This window comes from Marmota marmota, unplaced genomic scaffold (genome assembly GCF_001458135.2).
Source record: "Marmota marmota marmota unplaced genomic scaffold, marMar, whole genome shotgun sequence".
Taxonomy (NCBI): Eukaryota; Metazoa; Chordata; class Mammalia; order Rodentia; family Sciuridae; genus Marmota; species Marmota marmota.
In genome coordinates this window covers 25,315,230-25,329,451 of record NW_026000153.1, presented here as the reverse complement: position 1 = coordinate 25,329,451, position 14,222 = coordinate 25,315,230, and the positions used below count along the sequence as shown (strand labels likewise).

General features: G+C 38.0%; 1 protein-coding gene across 3 annotated transcripts in view; it reads left to right on the top strand.

The window, feature by feature from the left end:
* Ddc (dopa decarboxylase) overlaps positions 1 to 14,222 on the top strand; it is a 108,440-nt gene that overhangs the window by 14,758 nt on the left and 79,460 nt on the right. The window lies entirely within an intron of this gene.

Genomic DNA, 14,222 nt, shown 5'->3' with positions numbered 1-14,222 from the left:
ACAGCCTGAGCCCTGGCCCCAGGAGCAGTGCCCTCTAGTTTGGAGCCAGGGTGGGGGGGTGAGGCACCGAAGCTCAGAGAGGTTACTAAGTTTCACAGGTCACCAGAGGTAACTAGTTGATAAGCAGTGATAAGATAAGACCCAAACTGAGAACTCTGGATCCCTGGAGTCCACTCTCCACCCACAGCCAGAGCCATAGCCACCTCCAGGGACATTTTATCTTTCTGTTGCTGTGATATCAACCCTCTTTTCCCACCTTCTCGAGGGAGGAGTCCATGGCCGTCCCTCTGCAGTTGTTAAAGATCACTATGCAGAGGACCTGAGTGAGATTACATTTAGATGTGGGACAAGACCTGAGAGCTAAGCTCTTGCCCCAGTTCCCCGACCTTGTTTTGGGGTGCTATTTGGTGCTGTGGATGGAACCAAGGGCCTGGCACATGCTAGGCAAGATCTGTACCCCTGAGCTATACTCCCCTCCCATCTTGACACTTATTAAATAATCTGACTAAACAGCACTGAGTCTCCAGAAAAACAAAGAAAAATAAAAAAAAACAGCGGTTTCAGAACAGTGATTTCTACGTTGTAAACAGATGAATTTGTGAGACAGGGAAGAGAATTGCACATGAAATCATGATTCCTAGAGGAAAAAAGAAAGGAGCTCCCAAATCATCTAAAGTCAGAAAACGGGGTACTCTTCCTCCATTAATATCTGATTGGTTTGGGCTTTCACATTTTTAAAAAAAAAAAAATTAAGATATTCAGAGCCATTTCTGGTTTGCAGGAAAATTTTTCCTTGTCTTGAAATTTCTCTCAAGTAGTGCATTTTCTGGGCTCCAAATTAACATGGGGTGGCCAGCACTTTGTCTGGGCATTCTTGCCTGCTTGGAGGAATAAGCCTCCTGAGGAATTAAACTCTAGAACAATTAGTGAAGAACAAAAAAACAAAGAGTTAGAAAGGATAGTTTCAAAGATGGAAGCCCCTGATAGGTCCAGTCCACACAGGAGCTGGAGCCAGACAATTGGAAAATGGCTCCTGTGGTTTATTTAAGGGCGTCCATGAAAGGCGAGGTAGGGTTTCAAGGGTGGAGGCGTGCTTGAGGGTGTCTTGCAGTCAGCAGGTTGATTGGCATCTAGGCAGGTCATACCCATCTCAGAGAGGCTGTGTGGCTACAGCAGGTCACCCCATCTCCAGTGCTGTGTGGGACCTTTCTAGCAGAGCGAGGGATTGGAGGAGGGGTGTCACATGCATTGATTGGGTGGTTTTCTCTGTGGAAGAGTCACAGGAAGTTCCAAATGCCAGACCTATTCCCTCCCTGGCTGCGATGCCAAGAAAATGTCCTCATGCATTTCACCGATGGCTTCCCACAGGTTTGGGTTTTCACTTAAGGAAAAAAAAAAAAGAGAGAGATGTTTAGAGCTGTTTCTGGTTTGCAGGAAAATTGAGCAGAAGTACAGAGTATTTTCCTATATTGTCTATTCCCTCACACAGCACTTCCTCTGTTGCTAGTAAAAGTTTTTACTGAGCATGGGCTGTGCCTGGGTACGTAACACACCACTTTGTGCATGTGTCCCAGCAGTGCTCCATGGAAGGTATTTTCATGCCTGCTCACCTTTGCAGAGGCTTTCAGAAAGCCCTGGAAAGGTTGGAGATTGAAGGACAAACAGTAACGGAACTTGAGGTGCTCCTTGACCTCAGGTCTGCCTGACACTTCATGGAGTACCCCATTTCACTCTTGTGAACTGATTGGATTATTCATGCCCTTTGCGGTTCCTGGCAAAAATGCTCACCTAAAGCTGATTAATAACATGTTTAATAAGTGTATTAAGAGTTCAAAAGTAATTAGAGGATTGGAGGATTTTTTTTTATTTTATGCAAGGTATCAGAGTCATTCTTCCAATTCACAATCTCTCGTGGCTAGAAACTTCTTCATGGTCTTGATTGGAAACATTTCTCCCATTGTATTTATTTATGCTCTTTGAATGCACAAAGAACATGTTTATCAAGAAACCAGTTGATTCAGGGGAAAAGCAGCCAAATTATATTTTTGTAAAAGTTTTTAATTTGTTTTAATTATTTATGCATGACAGTAGAATGTATTTATACACTTTGATATATCATACATAGATGGGACATAATTTCTCATTTTTCTGAGAGTACATGTTGCAGAATCATATTGGTTATGTAGTCACATATATACATACAGTAATAATGTCTGTTTCATTCTACTGTCTTTCCTATCCCCACATCCCTGCACCTCCCCTTCCCATCACTTCCCTCTACCTAATCTAAGGTAATGCAAAGGGCCTAAGTCTTTGATCTACTTTGAGTTGACTTTTGTGCAGGGTGAATGATAGAGGTTTAATTTAATTTTGCTACATATAGATTTCCCAGTTTTGCCAGTACCGTTTGTTGAATAGGATATCTTTTTCTCCAGTGAATATTTTTGGCACCCTTGTCTAGTATGAGATAACCATATTCATGTGGGTTTGTCTCTGTGTCCTCTATTTCTGTACCATTGCTCTACAAGTCTATTTTTGTGCCAATACCATGCTGTTTTTGTTACTATAGTTCTGTAGTATAGTGTAAGTTCTGGTATTGTGATGCCTCTTGCTTCACTTTTCTTGCTAAGGATTGCTTTAGCTATTCTGGTTCTCTTATTTTTCCAAATTTCATGATTGCTTTTTCTAATTCTATAAAGAATGTCATTGGGATTTTAATAGTAATTGCACTAAATCTGTATAACACTTTTGGTAGTATGGTCATTTTGACAATATTAATTCTGCCTATCGAAGAGCATGGGAGATCTTCCCATCTTCTGAGATTTTCTTAAATTTCTTTCTTTAGTGTTCTGTAGTTTTCATTGTAGAAGTGTTTCACCTCTTTTGTTAGATTCATTCCCAGGTATTTTATGTTTTTTGAGGCTATTGTGAATGGAGTAGTTTTTCTAATTTCTCTTTCAGTGTGTTCATCACTGAGGTATAGGGATGAGTTTGATTTATGGGTGTTGATTTTATAACCTGTTATTTTGCTGAATTCATTTATTAGTTCTACAAATTTTCTGGTTGAATTTTTTTGGATCTTCTAGATATAGAATCATGTCATCAGCAAATAGTGTAGTTTTGAGTACTTCTTTACCTATTTATATCCCTTTAATTTCTTTCTTTTGTTTAATTGCTCTGGCTAGAGTTTCAAGGATGATGTTGAATAGAAGTGGTGAAAGAGGACATCCTTGTCTTATTCCAGTTTTTAGTGGAAATGCTTTCAATTTTTCTCCATTTAGAATGATACTGGCCTTGGTTTTAGCATATACAGCTTTTACAATGTTGAGGAATGTTCCTACTATCCCTAGATTTTCTAGTGTTTTGAACATGAAGGTGTGCTGTATTTTGTCAAATGTTTTTTCTGCATCTATTGAGATGATCATAGGATTCTTGTTTTTAAGTCCATTAATATGATAAATTACATTTATTGATTTCTGTATGTTGAACCAACCCTAAATCCCTGGGATGAATCTCACTTGATCATAGTGCACTATTTTTTAAATCTTTTTGTATGTGATTTGCCAGAATTTTATTGAGAATTTTTGCAGCTATGTTCATCAAGGATATTGGTTTGAAGTTTTCTTTCCTTGATGTGTCTTTGTCTGGTTCTGGTATCAGGGTGAAATTAGCCTCATAGAATGAGTTTGGAAGGGTTCCCTCCTTTCTCTTTCATGGAATACTTTAAGGCGTATTGGCATTAATTCTTCTTTGATAGTCTTGTAGAACTCAGATGAGAATCCATCTGGTCCTGGGCTTTTCTTGGTTGGTAGGTTTTTGATGGTGTTTTCTATTTCATTACTTGAAATTGACCTGTTTAAATCATATGACCTTCTCATCCAGTTTCGGTAGGTCATATGTGTCTAGAAATTTGTCAAAGTCTTTGATATTTTCTATATTATTAGAGTATAAATGTTCAAAGTAGTTTCTAATTATCTTCTATATTTCAGACATGTCCATTGTGATATTTCCTTCTTCATCATGTATTTTAGTAATTTGAGTTTTCTCTTCATTAGCATGGCCAGGGATTTAACTATTTTATTTATTTTTTCAAATAACCAACTTTTTGTTTTCTCAAATTTTTCAATTATTCCTTTTGTTTCAATTTTATTTCCTCTTAGTACTGCCTTCATAGTGTTCCAGAGATTTTGATATGTTGTGTCAGTGTTCTCATTTACCTCTAAGAATTTTTTATTTCATCCTGATTTCTTCTACTATCCATTCATAATTCAATTGCATATTATTTAGTCTCCATTTGTTACAGTAGCCTCTATTTTTTATTTATCACTGACTTCTAATTTCATTCCATTGTGGTCTGATAGAATGCAGGGTATTATCTCCGTTTCTTTTTTTAAATTTATTTACTAAGAGTTGCATAAGATATGGTCTACTTTAGAGAAGGAGCCATGTGCTGCTGAGAAGAAATGGATGAAATATTCTGTATGTATGTATGTATGTGTGTGTGTGTGTGTGTGTGTGTGTGTATATATATATATATATATATATATATATATATATATATATATATAAATTATTGATTGTGTTTTTTAGTTCCATAGTTTCCTTATTTAGTTTTTGTTTGGGAGATCTGTCCAGTAATGAGAGAGGTGTGTTAAAGTCAGCCAGTTTTATTGTATTGTTGTCTATTTGACTCTTGAAAATGAGAAAGGTTTGTTTGATGTACATAGATGCTCTATTGCTTGGGGCATAAATATTTATAATTGTTATATCCTGCTTATATATACTTCCCTTAAGAAGTATAAAATGTTTTTCTTTGTCTCTTCTGATTAACTTGGCTTGAAGTCTACTTTATCTGAAATGAGAATGGAAATCCCTGCTTGTTTAAGCAATTCTTATGAGTGATAAGCTTTTTCCCATACTTTCACCTTCAGCCTATGGATGTCTTTGCCCATGAGGTGAGTCTCTTGAAGACAGAACATTATTGGCTCTTGCCTTTTAATCCAATTTTCCAATCTACGTCTTTTTATTGATGAGTTTAGGCCATCAACATTCAAGGTTACTATTGAGATATGATTTGTATTCCCTGTCATTTTGATTTATTTCTGATTTGTCTTAGTTTCCCATTTGGTTGAATATCCCTTTAGTGTAGATCCTCCCTTTCTGGTTTTCACTTTTTTTTCATCTCATCCTCATGGAATATTTTGTTGAGAATGCTCGGTAAGTGTAGATTTTCTAGTTGTAAATTCTTTATTTTTTGCTTATCATGGAAAGTTTTAATTTCACCTTTAAATATGAAACTTAAGTTTTCTGGATATAAAATTCTTGGTTGGCATCAGTTTTCTTTTAGAGCTTGAATGATATTATTCCAGAACCTCCTAGCTTGAGAGTCTGGGTTGGGAAATCAGCTGAGATCCAAATTGGTTTCCCCCTACACGTAATTTGATTTTTTTTTTCTCTCACAGCCTAAGATTTTATCTTTATTCTCTGTGTTAGTCATTCTCATTATAAATGTATTGGCATGGGTCTGCTGTAAATTTGTACATTGGGGATCCTGTAAGCCTCTTGTATTTGATTTTCCACTCCATTCTTTAGGTTTGGGAAATTTTTTGCTATTATATAACTGAAAAGATTGTGCATTCCTTTGATTTGTATCTCTGCTCCTTCATCTATTCCAATAACTCTTAAATTTTGTCTTTTCATGTTATCCTATAATTCTTGGATGTTCTGTTCATGGTTTCTTACCATCTTCTCCAAATGCTCAACTCTACTCTCAAGATTAGAGGTTCTTTCTGAGGTTCTGTCTTACAAGTGGTCTAGTCTGTTGGTGATGTTTTTATTGAATTTATAGTTTGGTTTACTGATTCATTCATTTTGAGGATTTCTGCTTGTGGTTTTTTTTCATGATCTCTAGCTCTTTATTAGAGTGGTCTTTCACTTCTTGTAGTTTTTATTTGATTTCACTCCTCATACTATCCTTTAGTTTACATATTAATGTTAATGATGTACAATCTGAACTCCTTCTTGGACATTTCTTCTACTGAGTTATCAGTAGCTTCTGTTTTTGAAGCATCTTGGTTTGTTTGGGGCACTTTATTCCCTTGTTTTTTTCATGTTGTTAGTGTGCTTTCACATCTAAAAGTATGGATCTAAGGCAGGACAAATTCTATGCTGTAGATTTTTAGTGTCCCTTTTCCAGCACTTCACCTTTACTTGTGAGACCAATATCAACCACACCCAGAATACACATTTATAGCCTTAAGCCTAATAGCTCCCACTAAGGCATCTACTGCTTTCTCACATTAAACCAAAATGATGAGTTCAATAACTATCTATAGTACAAATAGAATATTTGTTAAAATGTTTTAGAATTTTAAATAGTGGATGAGAGAACAGTGGTAATGTAGTATGCAATATTCACGAGGGAGGAAGAAAGAATCTAGAAGTAAAATTTGCAGGAATAGTGGAAGAGGAGCTGACAGAGATTGGCTATTGGCTGGAGAAAAGTTGGAAAGAAAATAGATGAGAGAGGAAGAATACAAACAAAGAGAAAAAACTGAAGACATAGAATACAACAAAAATGCAAACCACCATTCATATATCATTGTCCTCCACACCCTGATGCATAAAAAACATTCTGTTCCAAATATGGTAGGAAGATTAGTGAATCAAAAAATAAAATAAAACAAAATAAATCTTGCTGGAAAGTCAAACTGTCTGTCAGTGTTCAACAGTTTCTCAGCCCTGTCTCTGACATCTCCGGGGATCATCAAATCCAGATCAGCCCTCACAAACCCAGTCTCTATCCCACAGATCTGGGCTTCAGATACCTCAGGCTTGGCCACACTGAAGTCCCAAGATGTCAATGCTGCTCCTAGTTGCAGAGAGACCACCAGGGATATACTTATACAAAGGAGCAACTCTGAGTTGCAGCAGCAAGAAGGGCCACCAGCACTCTCAGCAGGAAGACTCCAGGCTCCTCCAAACCCTCAGGCACCCCCACACTAGACCTGCAGGTGCCAGCTGGAGTCCCCAGACAGAGGCCCTTGTGGTGGTAACCTGTTGACACCCAGGCCCCAGGCCCAGGCTGGTGTCCCAAAATGGGTGCAGCCATGTACAACCAAACCTGGAGTCTCCCCCAAAGCAGTCCTCTAGGCCATGGCAGCAGAGGTAGTAGCGATGGTTGTTGGCAGCAGGCAGAGGGTCAGCAGTAGCAGCAGCTGCAGGGGCATCTGAAACTGCAGCTATGGGAGCAGCTTGACCAGGCAATCTCCAGGGGTCAACAGCAGTGTCAGCTTCAGTTGCAGCTGGGGCAACAGTTTCTTCTGTGGCAGCAGCACCCAGAAAGAAGACCTCCAGGAGATCTCAGGCTGGCAGCAGTGGAATCAGAGGCAGCAGCAATGGCAATAGTGGTATAGGCCCCAAATTAGATTTATACATATATACTCAAGCAGAGGGCGGGCAGGGGGGAGAGACTCTCCCAGTTCCAAAGGGATCAGTGTTTTTGAAATATAAATTATGGTTCATATTGTTTCCTGGAAAATAGTATAAAAATGTTAACAATATTCTTTTCATCAAGATAGGGAATGAAAGTCTAGAGGGGTTAAATGCAGTCTCCAGGGTTACAAGGTTTGAAGTAAACTGTCCTGTGTGAAATAATAGGCAGGACCATGGACAGATACAAAGCACTTTGTGGCTGTCCTATCCCTCAGCATGCAAGAAAGTGACTGGCTCATAGACACAGCAGTGGGGCTTGGTTGGTCCTGTGAGATTCAGGTTTGTAATCCCCAGCAACAGTACGTCCCATGGAGGCAGAATTCCCACTTCACATCCGTGGTCTGTACAAATATCATCCAGAGGGCTGGGTCATGTTCTCGGCAAGTGGCTGTGGCAGAGGAGTCTAAGGAGTGAAATTCCAGTGTCCGAGAGTTGAGTCAGAGGTGTTGGGTGGTAGAAATGGGTCAGAATTCCATAGTGGAAGAGGACTGCTGTTTCCAAGTCATTAATGTCTCTGGGACTCTTGTGGCAGAGATGTGATAGGCTGCTGGTGTGGGGTGTCTTAAATTTAGAAAGTAGGGTCAAATATAGCATATAACCAGAAATAAAATAGAGGACCATCTTTCTTTCATTCATTCATTCATTCATTCATCATTCAGCAAACCTCCACAGTGCTTCCTATGGCCTGTAGCCTGTGATTGACCCTGAGAATATAAAAATACATGAGCTGAGGACCCTGCTTGGAGAATCCTATGGTTAGCAAATAATATCTTTGGGAAAAAAATATATATGTATATATAAAAATCTCATGATTGAAGGTTGATCAGGAGATCTGAGGGAGTTCATATCTTCCTGAAGCACATGGGGTTAGAGTTGGACTCTATCACTGAAATAAAGTACTGAGCCAGAAATCTAGGGAAGTAACTGACTCACTATGCATGCACAGCACACAACAGGGGCTGCATGTAAAATAGTGTGGAGTGCAGCTGCTGCAGACACACATCAGATTATGTCAACAGAAGCTCTTTCAAGGGCCTGGAGAGGCATAAGCCATCGCTGTTATCATAGTCTACATCTTCCAGCTAATATTTGCCAAGCTTGGGGGCATGAAATATCAAACAGCTTCAGAATGAGCATAAGATTCTCTGTGGCTTTGCACTAACAGCCTTCTGAAAAGGTCTTGGTGGAAAATAATCTGTGAATAAATGACAGAGGATGATTTAAAAAAGAATAACCAGGTCCTATCCTACAATTTGACTGGTAATATTTCTTTTGGTGTAAAATTCGTATGTGTTTGTTTGTTTATTTCCTACAGCCTTTCATTTTGGGCTATGTTATAGTCTATTACTGTTAGAAAGAGGCAATTGATCTCTGAGAAGCCAAGCATCTTTCTTAATTTCACACATCTCCTTCCGAGTCTTCAGTTTATTGAATTGTATGTGCTTCCTCTCAGTAGGGTAAATAGAGACTATTAGAATACACATTTTAAAAGGCATTTCTCATAGTCATATACACGGTCCGAACCATAAAGAAAAGATTATAAGATTTTGCTACATTGAAATTAAAATTCTTTTAGGTTGGGAGAAAAATCATAACCAAAATTAAGTCAAAAAATGAAGAAAATGTAAAATATGCTAGAGATGTAATAGTGGGTGGCAGTGTTAATATATTAGGACTCTTGCAATTAAGTAAGAAATAGCTAGTACCCTAGTAGAGGAGTACACACTGAACAAGTAAGTCATCAAAGTATACATAAAAATGGCAAAGAAACATAAGACAACTGTTCAATGTCATTGGAATAGATTAAAATTAACACTCAAATCCAGTGATTATATAGCAAAATGAGCATTCTTACAGTCTCACTATTAAGAGTAAAATTTGGTGAAACAATGTTCCAGGGAGAAATTTTGCAATGTAATTTTAAAACACTAAAAATATTTATATTTAGAAAAAAAATCTATTCTAAAGGAATTATAAGATAAATGTTCTCCTTTTTAGGAATATTTTATGCAAAACAAGTGTGCAAAGATGGAAATAAGAGGGGGTATTTTTAAAAAATTCATTCTAATTAGTCGTACATGATATCAGAATGCATTTTGGCACATTGTACATAAATAGAGTATAATTTTTCTTCTGGTTGTACATTATGTAGTCATATATGCACATAGGGTAATAATGTCTGATTTATTCCACTCTCCTTCCTACCTCCATAGCCCCTCCCCTCCTTTCACTCCCCCACTGTCTAATCCAAAGTACCTCTATTTTTCCCTAGCACCACACCACCATTATGAATTGGCATCTGCATATCAGAGAAAAAATTAGGTAGGCCTTTGGTTTGGGGATTGCCAGCTCCACCCATGTACCTTCAAATATCAAAATTTCATTCTTTTTTAAGGTTGAGTAATATTGCATTGTGTAGATATACTACATTTTCTTTATCCATTCATCTGTTAAAGGCCATCTAGCTTGGCCCCGTAGTTTGGCTATTGTGAATTGAGCTGCTATCAACATTGATGTGGCAACATCACTGTAGTATGCTGATTTTAAGTACTTTGGATAAAAATGAGGAGTGCGATAACTGGGTCAAATGATAGTTCCATTCCAAGTTTTCTGAGGAATCTCCATACTGCTTTCCATTTGGTTGTACCAATTTGCAGTCCCACCAACAATTTAAGAGTGTGCCTTTTCCCGCCCATCCTTGGCAACATTTATTGTTGCTTGTATTCTTGATAATTGCCATTCTGACTGGAGTTAAATGAAATCTTGGAAGCACATTCACAGTCCATGAGTTGTAATCAGGAGAGCTCAGACTTTTTTATTTTATCTTTATGTGGTGCGGAGGATCGAACCCAGCGCCCCGCGCATGCCAGGCGAGCGCGCTACTGCTTGAGCCACAAGCCCAGCCCATTAGATGAAATCTTAATAGAATAGTTTTGATTTTTATCTCTCCAATTGGTAGTGATATTTTGAATTTTATAAAGAAATATGAATGCAGTAATCCCTCCTTATTCTCAAGGTGATATATTCCAAGACACTCAGTGGATGCTTGAAACCAAGAATAGTACTGAAATACATATGTACAATGTGTTTTCCCTATACACACATACCTGTCTATGATAAGGTTTAACTTATTAATTAGACATAGTAAGATATTAACAATAATTAATTAGTAAAATAGAACAATTACTGCATTAAATAAAATAGGGGTTACTTAAATATCAAGCACTAGAATATCATGACAATTGATCTAAAAACTAAGGCAGCCACCAAGTAATTAACGGGCAGGTATCCTATACAGTGTGAGCGTGCTGGACAAAGGGACAATGTTTCCTATCCTGAAGGAGATGGAACAAAGCTTTCATCATGCCACTCAAAATGGTACACAGTTTGAAACCAATTAACTACTTATTTCTATAATTTTCCTTTCAATATTTTTGGACCAGGGTTGACTGGGAGTAACTGAAACTTTAGAAATTGAAATTGCAGAAAAGTGGGGACCACTATAACTGATATTTATTGAGAGGTTATTTTATACCACTGTTCTAAACTTTTTCCAAGCACTTCCTTAATGATCACAAAAATTCCTCAAGATACTACTACTGTTATCGTGATTTATGTTTTCAGTTTAGGAAAATAAGATTTAACATGTTAGCAATTTATGCAGGATAAATATGAATCAGGGTCTCATTCTTGAGTCTGTCAGCTCTAGATCCTGGAAAGTCAGCCCCTAGGACCCCACTCACTCACTTGTCCCGTGTCTTTTTTCTTTTGGGGATTGAATCCAGAGGTGTTTTTGCAACTGAACTACATCTCCAGTCCTTTTTATTTTTTGAGACAGTTTCTCCCTAAGTTACTCATGCTGGCCTCCAACTTGTGATACCCCTTCAACAGCCTCCCCAGTAGCTGGAATTACACACATATCACCATGTCTGGCCTTCTCACATCTAATAAATATAAGATTCAGGATATGACTCTGAGTCCTTCAGCTCTCGATCCTGAAGAGTTGGCCCCTAAGATCCATGTACTTTTCCCACTAATATAAGTGGAAACTGAAAATCATCCAAATGTTCAGCAATAGAGGCACACATTGTAAACATCATTAGAAATCACATGACAGAAAAAAAGTATATCACTGTTGAAAAGGGACTCAGTAATTATATAATGAGAACCTGAACTTGCAAAAAGAGTTTTGGTGTGAGACATTTTGGTTGAATTCTAAGAATCTCACTTTCAAGTCCCTTTCACTTAAGGTGAAAACAGTTTCATTCTGTGTCCAAACTTTGAAATAAGCTGAGTCACTTCAAATAAAAAAATTAATTTTGAAAGCTATAAGACACTAAGAATTGTGAACCAGAAGTTTTACCACATGGCTCTGATATTTTAGCTGAGGAGTGGAACCGTACACAGCCCTTAGTTTATGAAGTGCAAAGATGCAATGTAAATTCAAACTGTCAATGTGGGTTTTCTCATGCTGTTAGTTTGGTATTAGCTGTTGCTATAATTTAGAGTCTTATCTTAAGTCCCAATCACTGCTTCTCACTCACTGAAAAATGTGCACCCAAATAATAACTTTAAAATGGGATTGAATCTAATGGCAGACCTTGAAGTAACCTACAAAATGCTATACATTGTTCATTTATCAGAGATCATTCTGAAGAAGGATGCTTATAAAGATTGCTGAGAGAAGAAAAACCATCTTCCAGCAGGTTCACCTTGGACAAAGGCTCAGTCCTTCAGCCAGTCTCCCTGATTCCTCTTCTTGTTTGGTTTTCTCTAGATTGCTGACACTAATTTTAGCAGGAAATCCTGATAAGCCAGTTTGGTAACAAGGCCCCATCCTATATATCCAATCAAGTTCATCTACTTTCACCCCTGGCATCTAATCAAGCTCTGCTTCCTCTTCACCCTTGAGATTAACCACATTACTCCTACTAATTTTCTATCCACTAACTCTCTCATCTGCCCCTTTGGCTGTTGTATTGAAAGTTAAGTTCAATAGTCTCTCCCCTATTGCAATAATCTTCAAAAAAATCTGTCTTACTACTTTTAACAAGTTATTGGTAAATAGATTTTCAACACCTTAACATCACAAAAAAAATGTCAAAAATCCCAGAATGGACAATGAGGAACATGGAAAAATGCTGAGAATTTAATGTCAGGGTCATCCCTATTGCTAATTACAGTAGGTATTGATTCACCCCTGAACTCTTCACAGGGAAATTCGTCTTGAATTATGAGGTTTTGGACTATGGAAGGAATCAGAACTGCATCCCTTGCTTACCATATAATTGTCTAACACAAATATAGGAAATAATCTGAAAGAAGATGTGCCAGAATTTTTGGCGGTGCCTTTCTAGATACCTGTTTTGACAATGTAATCTGTTCTTCCTATCTGAAGATTCCATACATGCAAATTCTCCTACTAGCTAAAATGTATTGATCCTTGTAATCAATGCTTTGTGACCACATATGCAGCAAGGGAAAAAATTTGAGTCACCAGATGTGCATGTTCACAGCTGAGGTTGAACAAGGCGATAATCTACCCTCTGGTTTCAGCTTTCATACTAATAGCAAGTGTTCTGCTTTCCATATATTTAGTGTGACATTCTTTACAATTCTGTGCTTTTTCTTGGTGTTTTTCCATTTAAAATGATCTCCAAAAATGTAGTGCAGAAGTGCTGTCTAGGGTTCCTAAGCAGACTGTGATGTGCCTCATGTAGAAATATGTGTTACACAAACTTCCTTTGGGCATGAATTATAGTGTGAGTGGCTGTAGATTTAATGATTAACATTAAATACATATTAATCATTCAATACATATTACATAAGGTGTCTTTTAAAACAACACACAAAATGGTCATGTATTGAAAAAAATATATACTCTTGATTACTCTCCAGGAACCTAACCCTGTGTTTTCCCTATGAGGTCTGGTATAGTGTTCACTAATTCAGAATTCATGGCAATTTTTTTAGGACATAATTAATCATTAGAATTGCCTTATGTAATAATTATTACTTATGTAATAAAAGTGCATTATTTCTGAAAATCAGGTTGTATGTTGTTTTAGTCAGCTTTTTGGCTGCTGTGATTTAAGGACCCAACCAGAACAATTGTGGAGGAGGAAAAGTTTATTTAAGGGCTCTTGGTTTGGGAAGTCTTAGCCCATAGAAGTCTGGCTCCATTTCTCTGGGCTTGAGATGAGGCTGAACATCATTGTGGGAGTGTGGCTGAGGGAAGCAAAAAGAGACAGACTCCACTCTCCAGATACAAAATATATACCCCATAGCCATGCCTGCCTTGAACCACTTCCTCCAGCCACACCCCACCTGCCTCCAGTCCCACTCAGTTAATCCCATCAAGGATTAATTCACTGATTGTGTTGAGACTCTCACGATCCAATCATTTCTCCTCTGAACCTTCTTGCATTGTCTCACATGTGACCTTTTGGGGGACATCTCACATCTGAACCATAACATGTAGCGGCACAGGTCCACCTGAAGATGGAATCCAGAGGAAAGAAGATGGTTGTGGACTGAGCCTAGGTAGAATGTTCAACCTCAGCCTTCCTCAGAGGTCGGAGCTGTTACAGTCATCCCTCAGCTGGGAAGTGAGGCTCAGGGGTGGAACTTGTCTCTGTCAAATGACCAGGCAGAACCTGGACCAGTGTTTGTCATTGAAGTTGGAATGGACCATGATTATAAATGCATGCTTCTAGTGCATTTTATCA